The sequence below is a fragment of the Lygodium microphyllum genome, unplaced genomic scaffold (genome assembly GCF_053477565.2).
Source record: "Lygodium microphyllum isolate KBCC unplaced genomic scaffold, Lygodium_microphyllum_v1.1.10 scaffold_71, whole genome shotgun sequence".
NCBI classification, from domain to species: Eukaryota; Viridiplantae; Streptophyta; class Polypodiopsida; order Schizaeales; family Lygodiaceae; genus Lygodium; species Lygodium microphyllum.
The window spans coordinates 561,198-575,574 of NW_028229554.1; positions in this window are offsets into that span (position 1 = coordinate 561,198).

The window sequence follows — 14,377 nt, forward strand, 5'->3', positions numbered from 1 at the left end:
CTTCTCTTATGGGTAGGACCAACAAGAAGAAAAGATTAGTAGTAAAGCTAACAGTGTTGTGGCAGCATAGTGGTTCACGTGTTGGTTGCATTAGTTGGTCACATCACTTTGCATCTAAGGACTAGCACACCCCAATCATAGACAATGTACCAACTAGTAGTACCGACTAGGAGATGTAACTCATTGATGAAATAGATGGCAAGTGCCTAAGGAATTGTCTAAAGATGAGTTGGAGTATGACTAAATAAGGACAAAGGATGGGAGATCATCACTACTTGTTGAGTTTTTCAAGGCTATGTGGAATATGTCTTTAAAGTATTTCTCACAATTCCTTAATGTGTGTGTGGAGAATCAAACCGTACCTATAGAGACTATTAAAGGGCTTATAAAATTACTCTTAAAGTGGCATATATGATTAGGATATGGGAAAATGGGAGGCCTCTCACAGTGTTGAACTTGTCACACAAGCTTATGGAAAAGGTTATAGCTTTAAGGCTTAAATGCACATTTTTAAGAGTTATCTACCTTCGCTACTATTTCAAAAAATGATTCAAGATCTCATATTAAAATTTGGCTACTATTATGGATTAAGAAATTGCTAGTTTCTTCTTTTGAACTTTGAGGGGAAAATCTTAGCTCATGAGTTGAGGGACTAGCTATCAATATGCTACTATCCCTCATACAACCCACTAAGATGACCTATTATACCTCATACAACTGACATATTAACCTATACTAAGTAAAGCAAGGATGCCACACAATCAACCCTAGAGGCAAGAATACAACATGCCCCTGATAGACCATCTTCTTCATGGTCTGTGACCTTTGAGAGTCCAATTTTGGTCCACACAATGAATATACATGATAACCTAATGTGACCAGGCTTGTCATAATATCTATATCTAGTCAACACAAACATAAAAAAGCCATATGAGATGTCAACAAGAGGGATAGAAGCAAACCAACCTGAGCACTTGTCGGATCTCAAAAAGTCATGCATGGTCCACATAAGAATGGCTTGTATATTAATAGACCACCTCCTAATATACTTGATCATCTCTTCCATGGTAATCCCCTCCTCCCACAAAATCTTAGACATCCATATTCTTGACTTTGTAGTGCCTAGGAATGAGCAAGCTAAGGATTAGGTGTCTTTTTTTGTAGTTATCCATGGTGAAATGCCATAGTTTATAACGACTACTAGCCACACACTATAAGAATTTTAATAGAGTCTGAATGGATTCATGCCATTCATAGCTTGGAAAGGTGGAGTCCAAAAATTCTTGGCTCTTGTGCAAAGCTTGGAAAGGTGGAGTCAATGTGACTACATGCTCACGAGTTTGCTAATATTTGTTGGATTGCATCTATGGACCTATTTTGTGCATGCCATGTTATCAAACTCGCCATGCCTGCTATGCAAAATATGTGGTGGATGTGAAGTATAAGTGGAAAGGATCTGAGAACCTTCTAAGGGATGGTTTGCCACTATAGGTCTTGGTGATACCTGTGTGCACTACACTTTGGACATGTTTCCATGGACACATATTCTCCTCGAAAGAGTACATAATCATTGACACATGCATGAATGATGTTATAATCCATGCCAAGCTTTTGCAATACTTATCAGACATCATCAGGAGACTTGGGCATCATGTTTCCATATGGTAGTATGTGACATTTTAGCAATCTAGAAAGTATCCAAACACATTTGAAAAAATAAAAAATTATTATTATTTATACATCAAGGTAAATGAGTGTAATATACATGTGAACAACTCCATCACACTTGCATCGCTCCATCCGTTATTTGCTTATATACCTAGGAATACAAGGAGCATTTTTAAGTGATGAGATACATGCCACCCATTGTATAATGATAAGGATCGGATGACAATGTATCCATGGGTAGCAGTAATGCATTAATCATAATCTTCATCTGAAGCTCCAACATCTAAGGAAGGTCTGAACAGTCCCCAATGTCTTCTACTATCAAGAGCTCGATTGGCAGAGTACCTTCGAACAGGTGTATGGACTCGGATACTCCTTCTAGTGTATAGCTACAAACTCTTCTTATGTGATGTAGTAGGTGTATTGCTTGAGATGGACTGGAATCTCCTTGTGGACAAAGAGACAAACCGTCTCAACTGCTCCCCACCTTGCAGATTCAATAGAGGACGTCTTAATCTCTTTCTGTGAGATCCATTGCACCAAAGTCGACAGCTTGTAAATGGCCCCGCGAATTTCTGGAGTTAGGCATCCCGCGATCGCGATCGGTAGGACAAACTGCCACAAATGAGAAAGAATTAAGAATAATGGTCACTTTTCAAATTTCAAAATGTCCACCCTAATTAAAATCCATTCTGTTCACAAACCTGACATATCTTGTGCCAATCATGGGATTTTAGCCCAGAAATCTGGTCATCTTTAGAAAATGCGCACCTGAGAGAACGCATCATACTCGTCGGAGTGCGGATAGACTTGATTACTTGCTTCACAATGCGCTCTTCTTTGGTAGACAAAACCCAGGGAGTGCGAGGAAGCTGCACTCCCCCTTCAGCACTCGACTACGGCCAAAGCGCCTCCATCTTACCTACCTCCTTTAAATCCATTCGTGACCCTATAGTGTCTCTCTTTCCTGTGATGTGGTCCCATAGCAAGCTGCCCACATTTTTTAAAATATGCATGGGATCCAACAAGTGGTTGACCTGTAAGTGGGTCCAATATGGCAGCTCGTAGAAAACTGAGAACCGTCACATTCCATTTGGATGTGAATCCGGGTTTACCATTTTCAGCTTGTACCAGCTTGCAGCATTCATACGTGCTGGAGGTCGTCCAAGAAAACCTTCCCTGAGTTCATGGTCCTCCGGCAAGAAAGCGGCGTGTCCTTGATATACCATCTTCTTCATGGTTCGTGACCTTCGGGAGTCTAACTGTGGCCCACACAAAGGACATGCATGATAACCTAAGGTAACCAGACCTGCAAGGCGATCCACGACCTAGTGAATACTTGATTGAATGAAATAAAATATAGATATTACCGGCGAGAACAAAGGTCTGCTCACCTGAGCACTCTCCCAATCCCGAAAAGTCATGCATCGTCCACATGAGAATGGCTCGAATGTTGGCTGACCACCGACCATCGCGCCTGCTCATATCTTGCACCATGACCCCCTCCTCCCACAAAATCTTAAGCTCATCGACTAATGGGCGAAGATACACGTCCATATTTTTTACTTTGTAGCGGCCCGAGACGAGCAAGCTAAGGATGAGATGTCCTTTCTTCGTAGAAAGCCATGGAGGAATGTTGTAGTTGACAAGCACTATAGGCCACACAGTGTAAGAAGTCGAGCGCAGACCGAATGGGTTCACACCATCCATGGCGAGACCGAGCCGAAGATTCCTTGGCTCTCACGCAAAGCCTGGGAAGGTAGAGTCAATGTGGCTCCATGCGCGCGAATCTGCTGATATTCGTTGCACTCCATCTGTGGACCTATTCTGTACATGCCACGTTGTCAAGCTTGCCATGGCAGACGTGCGAAACATGTGGTTTATGCGGGGGATGAGCGGAAAGTGTCTGAGGACTTTTTGAGGGATGGTCTACCCTTGCAAGTCCTGTCGATACCTGTGAGCACCACACTTTGGGCATGTCTCCATAGTCTCGTATTCATCTCGAAACAATATGCAGTCGTTGATACATGCATGGATGTTATTATAGTCCATGCCAAGCTTCCGTAAAACATGTCGCGCATCATCACGAGACTCAGGCATGGTGTTTGCAGGTGGCAATATATGATATTTCAATAACCTGAAAAAATCATAAAACACCTTGAAAAATCCATCCATGTTTGCAATAATACTGTTTAAAAAAAAAACAATGAAGTCTATGTGCAAGGTACCTGAATAACTCAGTCACACTCGTATCGCTCCAACCGTATTTTGCTTGCACACTTAAGAGTGCAAGCAATGTCTTCAACCGAGATACTCGGCACCCATCATATAATGGTATGGATGCTTCCTCTCTAAGCGGGTCAGATGTCTCAACATCCATGGGAATCAATGCATCGATCATTGCCTCCATCTCAGGCTCCAAGATTGTAGGCAAGTCGGGAAGGTTGTCTGTCTCCTCTGGCATTGATGGTATAGATGGGCCTTGCGAGTGGTCGATTGGCTCTTGCAATCCATCCATCACATGTCCACGAACTCTTCTAATTGGCCGAAAAGGGTGCACTCCCCCTTGGGTCGAGACATCACCCCCCTAGATATAAAATTTGCCAACAAGACCCAATCTTATTGTGTATGGTTTTCAATTAGCTTGAGAGTACAATGCATGAAAAATGCTAACTTCAAATTACCGTTTGCTGAAAGTCTGCAATCGCCTGATCAATGATCTCAGATTGAAACTCGCCAAATCGTCATACGTGTTCTATAGAAAATCGGCGTTTTCGTCTAATTGCCAACTTGCATTGAGAGCAAGGACATGGGACACGCTGATTAAGATACGACTCGTGGTCTTGAACAATAGGACCTTCTTCGTTTGCCATCTTATCTACATTACAGCAAACAAGGCTTAAATGGATAGCTTTATGGAGATGTACGTCAAGTTTCAAGTTGACCATAAACCTTGCATTGTATATAGTAGTCGAGAGATTTTTCGATGTTATATCTCGGCCTTGTATCATGCTCAACGATTTGTTTGTCCCGGTAGATAATTTTTTGTTATATCTCGGCTTTGAGTATAAGTAATCCATTTTAAAATTAATGCGCGCCATCTATGAAATTTTATAACTATAATAATAAAATTTATTTTAATCAATTCTACTCATAGTCATAAGACCTGAGAGAAATTATCCTATACTCAATTTAAGGGTTTCTTCTTCTATAACAATAATTTTGGGTTCATTTTGATGAAGTACGTGGCCGTATGCAAAGCACATTGCATACCATTATCAATACGTATATTATCTTAAATTTCCTTCCCTTCCCTCTCCCTCTCTTCCTCTCTTTCTCTCACCCTCTCCCTCTCCCTCTCGTTCTCTTTCTCTCCCTCTCTCATTTCCTCCCTCCCCCTCCCTCTCCCTCTCCCTCCCTCTTTCTCCCTCTCCCTCTCCCTCGCTCCCTCTCCCTCCCCCTCCCTCTCTCTCTCCCTCTCTCATTTCCTTCCCCTCCCCCTCCCTCTCCCTCTCCCTCTCCCTCTCCCTCTCCCTCTCTTTCTCTTTTTCTCCCTCTCCCTCTCTATCTCTCTTTCTCTCTCATTTCCTAAACAAGCAAAAAATAAAGTGATTTAAACATCCTCCAAGCAAAAGGGAGAGGGAGAGATACAATGCACTCTCCCTCTCTTTCTCTTTCTATCCCTCTCTCATTTCTTTCCCCTTCCTCTCCCTCTCACTCTCTTTCTCTCTCATTTCCTCTCCTAAACAAGTAAAAAATAAAGTGATTCAAACATTAAACAAGCAAAAGGGAGAGGGAGGGAGAGAGAGAATGCACTCTCCCTCCTTCTCCCTCTCTTTCTCTTTCTCTCCCTCTCCTATTTCCTCCCCCTCCCTCTCCCTCTCCCTCTATTTCTCTTTCTCTTTCTTTCCCTCTCCCTCTCCCTCTCCCTCTCTTTCTCTCTTACTCTCTCGTTTCCTCTCCTAAACAAGCAAAGAAGAAAGTAATTTAAACATTAAACAAGCAAAAGGGAGAGAGAGAGAGAGAATGCACTCTCCCTCTCTCTCCCTCTCCCTCTCCTTCTCTTTCATTTCCTCTCCTAAACAAACAAAAGAGAACGATTTAAACCTTCAACAAGTAAAAGAAAGAGAGAGGGAGACTCACCAATGAGATATGGCGAGCGTGGGCGGCTTCTCTTTGCAACGAGGGCTCCTCCTCTCCTTCGCGAACAACGACGGTGGCGGTGGCAGTGGCGGCAGCAAGTCTCCTCCTCCTCTTCTCTCACAAAGCCTTGGCTCTCTCCCTCGCTCTCGCTCTCAAAAGGCGAAGAAAACAAAATGAAAACGGCGCTCTGGTTTCAGCCGCGCTTTTTTTCCCTGCGGCGTCGCTATATGCGACGCAAATAGCGACGCCAATTGCGACGCCTATATTGACGCCGATATCCGCCGTCGCTTATCGGCGTCGCTATTGCCCCATTCCCTTGTAGTGAGCGTCTCTCGAGGGATACACTATCCTAAACACTAATCACTACGTGTTTATAGTCTGTAATCCAACGAATATTCCCTTTTCCGTCTCCTTAGAGGGAGATTATACATATATTGGCAATGAATGCCACATATTACACACACAAGGCACCCCATCGGTTGATTGTCGTGGCCCTATTGCAACTCTCCTATATCTTGGGGATTGGCCCCTCGATGCACTGCTTCCACACATAGACATATTCGAAAGAAACTCCCCCCTTAGTAGTGCCAATATATTTAACATTCCAGGAATGCACTTATCCTCACTTATCCATCCCCTTTTGACCCACCGTCTAAGTCTACAGTCGGGTTTCTCGCTCTCTCTATGTAGGTCAAGTCCTAAAGAAACCAAGTGCCATCCATCCAGGGGCTTGTAAATTGATACCATTTAACAATGCTTAATGCAAATGTGTATATGATTAAGTACTCAAACAACTGGAAAAATAGCCTGGTGCATTGTGCAAATCCATTCTTCCCATGTTTCCATACACTAACGTGCAACTTTTGTAATAAGACAAGACACAGAGCCTTACACTCATGTTGTACTTCCCTTTATTCAAATTAACGTTATCTTATATGAATAATGTAGCAAATACACCAGATTTTACAACATATTTCAATGCTCAAACTCCCCTCTCTCCCTACCATTTAGAGTTTTGCTTGTGATGATAGGTAAAAGGGTAATTTCATGTATATTTTGTACGAAATAAGCTGTAAATACTCACAAAAATATATAAATTAGGATAATTTGAGGCCAACCCTCATGATTTATCCTCATTATACACTCATAGACATATCCATAATTTTCCTCATCCGTTTCCTATTTTTCCCCCTTTTGGAGAGGATTTTTTCTCATTTTTTCTTATTTTTTCTTATTTATTATCAATAAAAATGGAAGAAAATTAGTATTATTTTAAAGCAATAGCTCTTGAGTCCTTAAATAGCAACCATATAGATTTTATTAGTGTTTTGTTTCATGATTTTTCAATTTTTAGCCCAAAAACTTCATTTTTACTCTAAAAACCATGCTTTTTCGATTTTTTCTATTTATTTCCGACACTTTAAGTGTATATTTTCTAAGTTTTTTATTATGAAAGACTAAAACCAACAGCAAACAACATGTCCATCAATTTTTAGTCCATATGAACATTGCTAATCTCATCAAATACGAAAAAAAAGCTATTTTCTTTGTAAAAATGTCATTATCGTGTATTTTTCATTATTTCAGATTTTGAAACTTGTTGTGGGTTTGAAAATTAGGGCCCATTCAATGCTCAGCCTACCTCTACACTGCAATATTCAGTCCACCTTTGATTTGAAAGCAATCCAGTACCATGCGGGACAAACATTCACCAACCGAGCTTCATTCTTCTTCACACGCAAGAACTGCCCCTTGTAGGAGAGAGAGGGAGGAGAGAGAAATATTGAAAAATGAGATTTTTAAATTCTCCATTAAAATGGGAAATCTTGCAGCCATCTTGTTCCTCTCTCTGCCCTGATCAAGAATCTCCCTCTATCTCTCCAAACGGGTTTGAATCAGAGAGGCAACGAGAAAAAATGAGGAGGTGCATTGACGTTTCCCTCTACTTGACAGTTTCTGCATTAGTTTCAAGGCTTTTATTAAGCCTATGTTTTAAAACATTAAAATAACCGGTTCATCTTTTTATGTTCACACTCTCTCACAAGTGGATTTTTCAATTTTGAAGGCCCAAACGAAATCCGATTTGCAATCCAATTGGACAGGCGGCTTCGTGGCGTCAAACTCCATCAACCTAGCCTATCCCATGCACTTTACGGCTTCCTGATCTGGTAGCTGGTTTATAATGCCGAACCTTTTGCGAGGATTGAATGGAGGGTCAAATGACCTGCGATTGATGAACCGAGATTTGTGTTGGATTCCTGATGTCAAAATGCATCTAGGAAAACTCTAGCTTGGCCATCCACCACCGTTTGATTTTTCATGAAAACTGGCTCTTTAACACCTCTAGGGCACTTTTCGCTCCAAAACGAGCTTCAACGCTTCAAGAACAGGTCCAAATCCAGTTCTAAAATCCAGCTCCCATTGGCAACCCTTGGATAGGGCGACTCAGCCCGTCGAATCCCACGAAGGAATCTGCACATAAACACAACCACAAAGAGCATCAAACTGATACAAAATAGATACACAACAGAACACATCACAGCTCTCACCCTACCCCCTTGTCAAAACTAAGGCATGAAATCCACGAGGAGTAGGCCTAGCATAATCTAACAGAAAGTTGAAAGCTAGTCACTAACCAACTATGCCAACACAACCAAGCTAACAAGAACCATCAAAGAGGTCATCCTCAGTGGTGGTCTGAACTACCTACCGGACTAAGGACAACTCAACTAGGAGCTCCTACTAGGTGAAGACTCCTATAGCCTGATCAACAAATATTATCTTTTAGCACATTCGGTCTTTAGCCTCTTATTTTCCATACTTAGGCGTGTAAAAAGGAGGGAGATGAGCGTAGTGACCCAAGGAGAGCAAGGCATCGGCCTTAGGTCCTGTCTCGGTATCCAAGAACCTACCAAACCTACGCAAGGTGACACTTAATCCTTTTCTAACGCTCACTTTTATTTTCACTCCAACCTTCTTTTATTCTTATTTTTTGCTAGAAGCCACCCCTAGGAAGACAAGGCATCGGCCCTAGGTGTAACTCGCCCCCAGGAACCTCCCAAGCCTTTGGAAGGCGATGAACAACAGCTCAAGGATTTTTCTTTCTTTCCATATCTATTTTTATAAGGGTTAGAACCCCTTTTTACACATCTCTGTATATTCATATATTGTCTTTCAGATATTTAGGGTTTTGTCTTTTTCCATCATTATTTTAGTAGGCTTCCCTAACTGCCTCACAACAAATAGGAAGTCCTAGAGTGACCGCCTAGCAGGTCGGCAGAACAGGGTCACTAGAAGTCCCATCTAAAACAGGTCTTACAATGCCGGACAATGCTTTGCAAGAGGCAATGACTACTCAAACCTCTCCTAGACATATAGAGCCTAATCTTGGGACTTCATGTCTCGATTGCCGGTCCCCAACAAACAAAATAAAGTAACCCTTACACACACATATATCATTAATTGCTTAAAGGGAAAGACTCAGAAAGGGGACAAAACCACCTGGAATGGCCACAAGAAGCTCCTTCATAGCAAAGGCTCCCTCAGCGACTTTGTTAACTTGTATGATGTAATCACTACAACAAAAAACCATTAACTGTACCCGCACCAAATAGATGAATGGCTCTCTTGGCCTAAAGAAATAGCACATTTCACTGCAAACTAACTAGCCCTCCTGGCCTAAGGAAATAGATCATTAAAACCTGAAAAGAACTGGCCCTCTTGGCCTAAAGAAATCTAGCAAACCTGCTCACATAAATCCCTCCTTGAAAGAAGGCAGATATACAAACACACGCTCCACTCCAAGGGGAAAGATAGGGCGCTCAGCCCTAAACTAAATATCTCAAGTTATGACCCATACCTCCTGCATATACAACAAGAGGCATATGCATAACATGTCGTCGAATCAACCTATGGGTCCAAGATAATAGTAGTAGATGGGTCTCGGCTATTCTTCTCATTACCCATATCAACCATCGCCTGCCATATAACGCATGGTCTGGTAACATTCCCCACAAGAGAATTGATGGCCGCCATCTTCAAGGATTCATTTGACTATGTTAAGAGGTGTGATACATGCCAAAGACATGACAGTCGAGAGAATAGGAAGCATCCACTTACGGGTATTATGGCTATCCTTCCATTTGAGAAGTGGGGCCTCGATTTTGTGGGACCTATTATCCCATCGTCTACTACTCAGAAAAGATACATTATAGTAGCAACTGATTAAATTACAAAGTGGTCAGAAGCACGGGCAACGAGGCATGACAATGCAAAAGAGACTGCTAGTTTCCTACTTGAGCAGATCATCTGCCGTTTTGGTCCCCCAAAGGAAATAATATTAGACCGTGGAACTCACTTTTTGAATAAGGTAATTAGAAGCCTGGCTGAAGGATGGAGCATTAAGCATAACAAGACGACTCCCTATAATCCGCAAGCCAATGGATAGGTTGAAAGTACTAATAAGAAGCTTGTGGGTATCCTATCCAAGATGGTCTCCAAAAAGAACGAGAATGGGATACAAAATTATATGTGGCGGTTTGGGCATATAATACGACATTTAAACGAGCCACTGGCCACACCCCATTCAAATTAGTTTACGGGAGGAATGTGTCTTGCCCTTAGAAATTGAGTTTTCGACCATAAGATTTGCAATCAATCATTCTTTGGGTAATAAAGATGCCTTATTTGAGTGGTTTACGACTACAGCCCACTTGGACGAGCTCAAATTGCAGAGTTTGTTGCACCAGGAGGTAGCTAAACGTTGGATGAAGCAGTTGCATGATCTAAAGTGAAGAAATATACCTTTAAAAAAAGAGCAATTAGTTCTGTATTACCATGCGCGTAGGGAGCTATTTTCAAGGAAGCTGGAACCTCGATGGGATGGCCCTTACAAGATAGTTCGGATAGGTAAAAATAAGCCCACGGTTTTATTCATTGATCTGCAAGGAGTGGAATTTAAGAATAAGGTTAATCTTAATAAGATTAAACCTTATTATTTCTAAATATGTTAACACACTAAATGCATTGCAGGTCCATGTTGGGGCTGATTTGAGACATGTAGGAGAGCTTAAATTGGTCGATGGGGTGGTTAATCCCTTATTTGGAGCACCCATATCTAGAGCAAAGATATCATTAGGGGAGGCTTATGTGGTGGAGCAAGGGATACAAAGTGGTTGAGCGTGGTTGAGCAAGAAGATAGTACCATTGTGTGGAAGATTAAAGTTTTCTGCCATCACTGTTTACAAATCTTAACAAGCATCCCTATTGAGTTTAATGAATAAGGTGGGATGGAGCCATTAATTCATCCTCTAAATATGTTGAATTTTGATTATCATACTTATGAATAGAGGAGTTCCTAATGGCTGGCTGTGTAAACCCCTTCTGGACGTACACGTTATACTTTGATGGAGCATCCAGGGGGCCTAATAGAAAAGGACTTGTTGGAGTAGTTATCCAAGATCTTCGACATAGAGTTACAATGAAATTAGCTGCTTATCTCGGGGTGGGATTCATTAACAACATAGTAGAGTATAAATCCTGGATTATGGGATTGAATATTTCCAAGAAACGTGGCATTCGGCGGTTGTTAGTAAAAGGGGATTCCCAGCTTATCTTAAATCAACTTAATGGGACATATACAGTCTGAAATCCTCTCCTTCATATATATCATCGAGCTACTATAATCCTACTTGATGTATTTGAGAGCATATCTCTTTTGCTCATTCCACGTTATTGGAATCAGTTTGCAGATTCATTAGCCAATCTTGCTTATGAGGAGGACCTATTTTTCAACTGTGGTCCTAGTCTAGATGTTGTTGTTGATAATGAGACGGCACCTAGATAAGAGAAAGAGACAAGAACAAGAAGGCAAGTGTTGTGCCAAAATAAGGGAAAGAGAAATGAAGCGAGGAGAAGATAGAGGAAGAGAGAGGTTGTAACCACCTCAACCTCCCACCTCCTCAAATCACCCCACAAGTCTCCTTTTCTTAATATTAAAATTGAAAGTGCATATATAGACTAAGGTCTTTGAGACCCTTCATTTTTAGCATGAGACAAAAGTGTTTGACCATCCCTTTTCCCAGAAAATATTTTATAATGTGAGCCTTTTGGACTACACATTTTACATTGCTTCATATTTGAATTTTTTTTCAAGAGTTACAAAAGAAAAATATATTTTTGCAAAAGATGTTTCCATGTTGAGCACATTTTTGTGCCAATATTTGCACTGATTTCTTTGTTATCAACTACAAAATAAATATCATCTAGATTTTTTTCCAATATCTTACCTTTTCTTCTCATTTTCCTACACCTAGCATGTATTCATCTAGCAATAGATTTGGTATCCTATTCACTTGTACTAGCCTTGGTTTCCTCTTCAATTGAACCTTGCTCATCAACTAGACAATCTCTTTTTGTGGTGGGGTTGCTTGTGTGGCATTCTTGCTTGACAAGTTCAAAAGAAGAAATTTTTGGACATTAGAAATTTCCCCATCCACAACAATAGCCAAATTTACTATGAGATCTTGAATCCTTTTTTGGAATAGTAATGAAGGTGGATAACTCTTGAAAACATGCATTTAAGCCTTAGAGCTATAGCCTTTGCCATAAGCTTGCGTGACAAGTTCAACATTGTGAGAGGCCTCCCATTATCCTTTCCTAATCCTATATGTCAACCTTAAGAGTAATTTTATAATCCCTTTAATATGTCGCTTTGCGAAAATGTTACACTCTTCAATTGCAATGGGAGCGCAAGAAACCAATTCAGTGACCAAGGTTAGAATTGATCGGTGCTCATAAGAGGGTCTAAGGCTGGCAAGTGGTTGAGTTTTGACAGAACTAGAGAGTTCAGCATAGCTGATGGTTGCTGCTTGGTTTGCTCTTGAGGTTATGGCTTGGCCTCATGTTTCATGGGTTTGGTTGGAACTACGGGTGTCATGCTACTAGGTGCTTCAAAGGTCTCCGAGAGGCACTAGTGGGACTACATTTGGGTGGTTTGTTAGTAGCAAGCTACGGTTTTGGACGATAGAGTGGTATAGGCCCTTTTGGTCTAGGCTTTGGAGGTCCTATGGACTTAGCAGCCTGATTCTCTTCTCGCATGAGTGCTTGACTTGTTTGGATGTTTTGTGTGGTCAGTTTGAGGGTTGCTTTTGAGGAGTGCCTTTGGTTGTCTTGGTTTTAGGTACCCAGATACGAGTGTTACCCTCATAGTAGCATTGTGCTTGCAATAAGGTCTTTGGGACCCATCACGGCTTGACCATTTGTCGATATCGGTAGCTTCTTCTATGCCTTTTAGGTTTGGAGTGTGGGTCCTTAGCCTTGCAAGGGCATGGGTGTCTGCTCCTGAGTACGGAGGTCCTTGATGATTAGGTACCCATTTGAATTGGGATTCATGGGCTTCAGCTTTGGGCTCAATAGGTTGTTGGCACTAAGGCTTGGTTGTGACAACTCACGACCCTCCTCCTTAGACTTGAGGGTGGGCTTCTCTACCGGTGGCTTTGCGGACTTTGATGGAGTTACACAGCCCTTGCTAAAAGCTATGATGATACCTACGTTGCCTATGTGGCAAGGTGAATTGTTGGGACTCGTAGTCGACATTACAATGAGTTTGCTTTTTAAACGTGCATCCTAACAATGATTCCATACCTGCATCTTTAATGTTTGGCAACATATAGAAGATCATTGGTATGCTTCCAGACTCAATAGAGATGACAACCTTGCACTTCCCCAAGAGTGCATATGATTGGCCCCCATATGAGCTGAGTTTGGTGTTAGTGGGCTATTGATTTGAAGCCAATGATCATGAATCAAGACATTAAAGTCGGCTTCCTCATCGATCAATGCATTGAAGGTGTGTGTTTGCTTGGCAGTGACCCTTATGCTTAGGTAAGCTGGTTCTAGGACTTCCTCATCTTCATCTTCTATCTCAATGATAGTGGCCACTCATACATTCGCAAGGGACTCTAGCATCGGAGGCTCATGAAGTGGGTGCGTGGGAGGGTAGTACCGCTTTGTGTGGTTGCCATTGAAGAAACCTAAGCCCTCTCCTTCTAGGGTTTCCAGTTCTACGTTGCCAGTTTGACTGATGGTGCAAACTCTGAAATTTCCTAACCCCCAAAACTTCATTTTCTATTTTTTGTCCCTTGACTCAGTACAGCAGTATCAAGTCCCCCTGTTCAAAGTCTTGCTGCTTGACATGCTTGTCAAACCAACTTTTTCATATTCCCTTCTTTCATATTAGTGCATGGGTGGCTAGAAGCCGAGTCTGTGATAGGCGTTCCAGCTCAACTAAGCACTCCGTCCATGCCTCCTTTCCATCCCATCTCTCTTGAAGAGAAATTCTTAGGCTAGGAATGAAGAACTCTACAAGTAGAATTGCTTCAGTTCCGTAGGTCTGCCTGAAGGGACTCGGACCAACTGCCGCTTTATAAGTTATACAGTAGGCCCACAAGGCTACCACCATGAGTTTGTTATCTGAGTCAGTGCGTGAAGCAGAGACTACCTTAGTCAAGACATTTACTAGAATTTTATTCATAGACTTAGCCTAGCCATTAGCTTGAGGATAGTA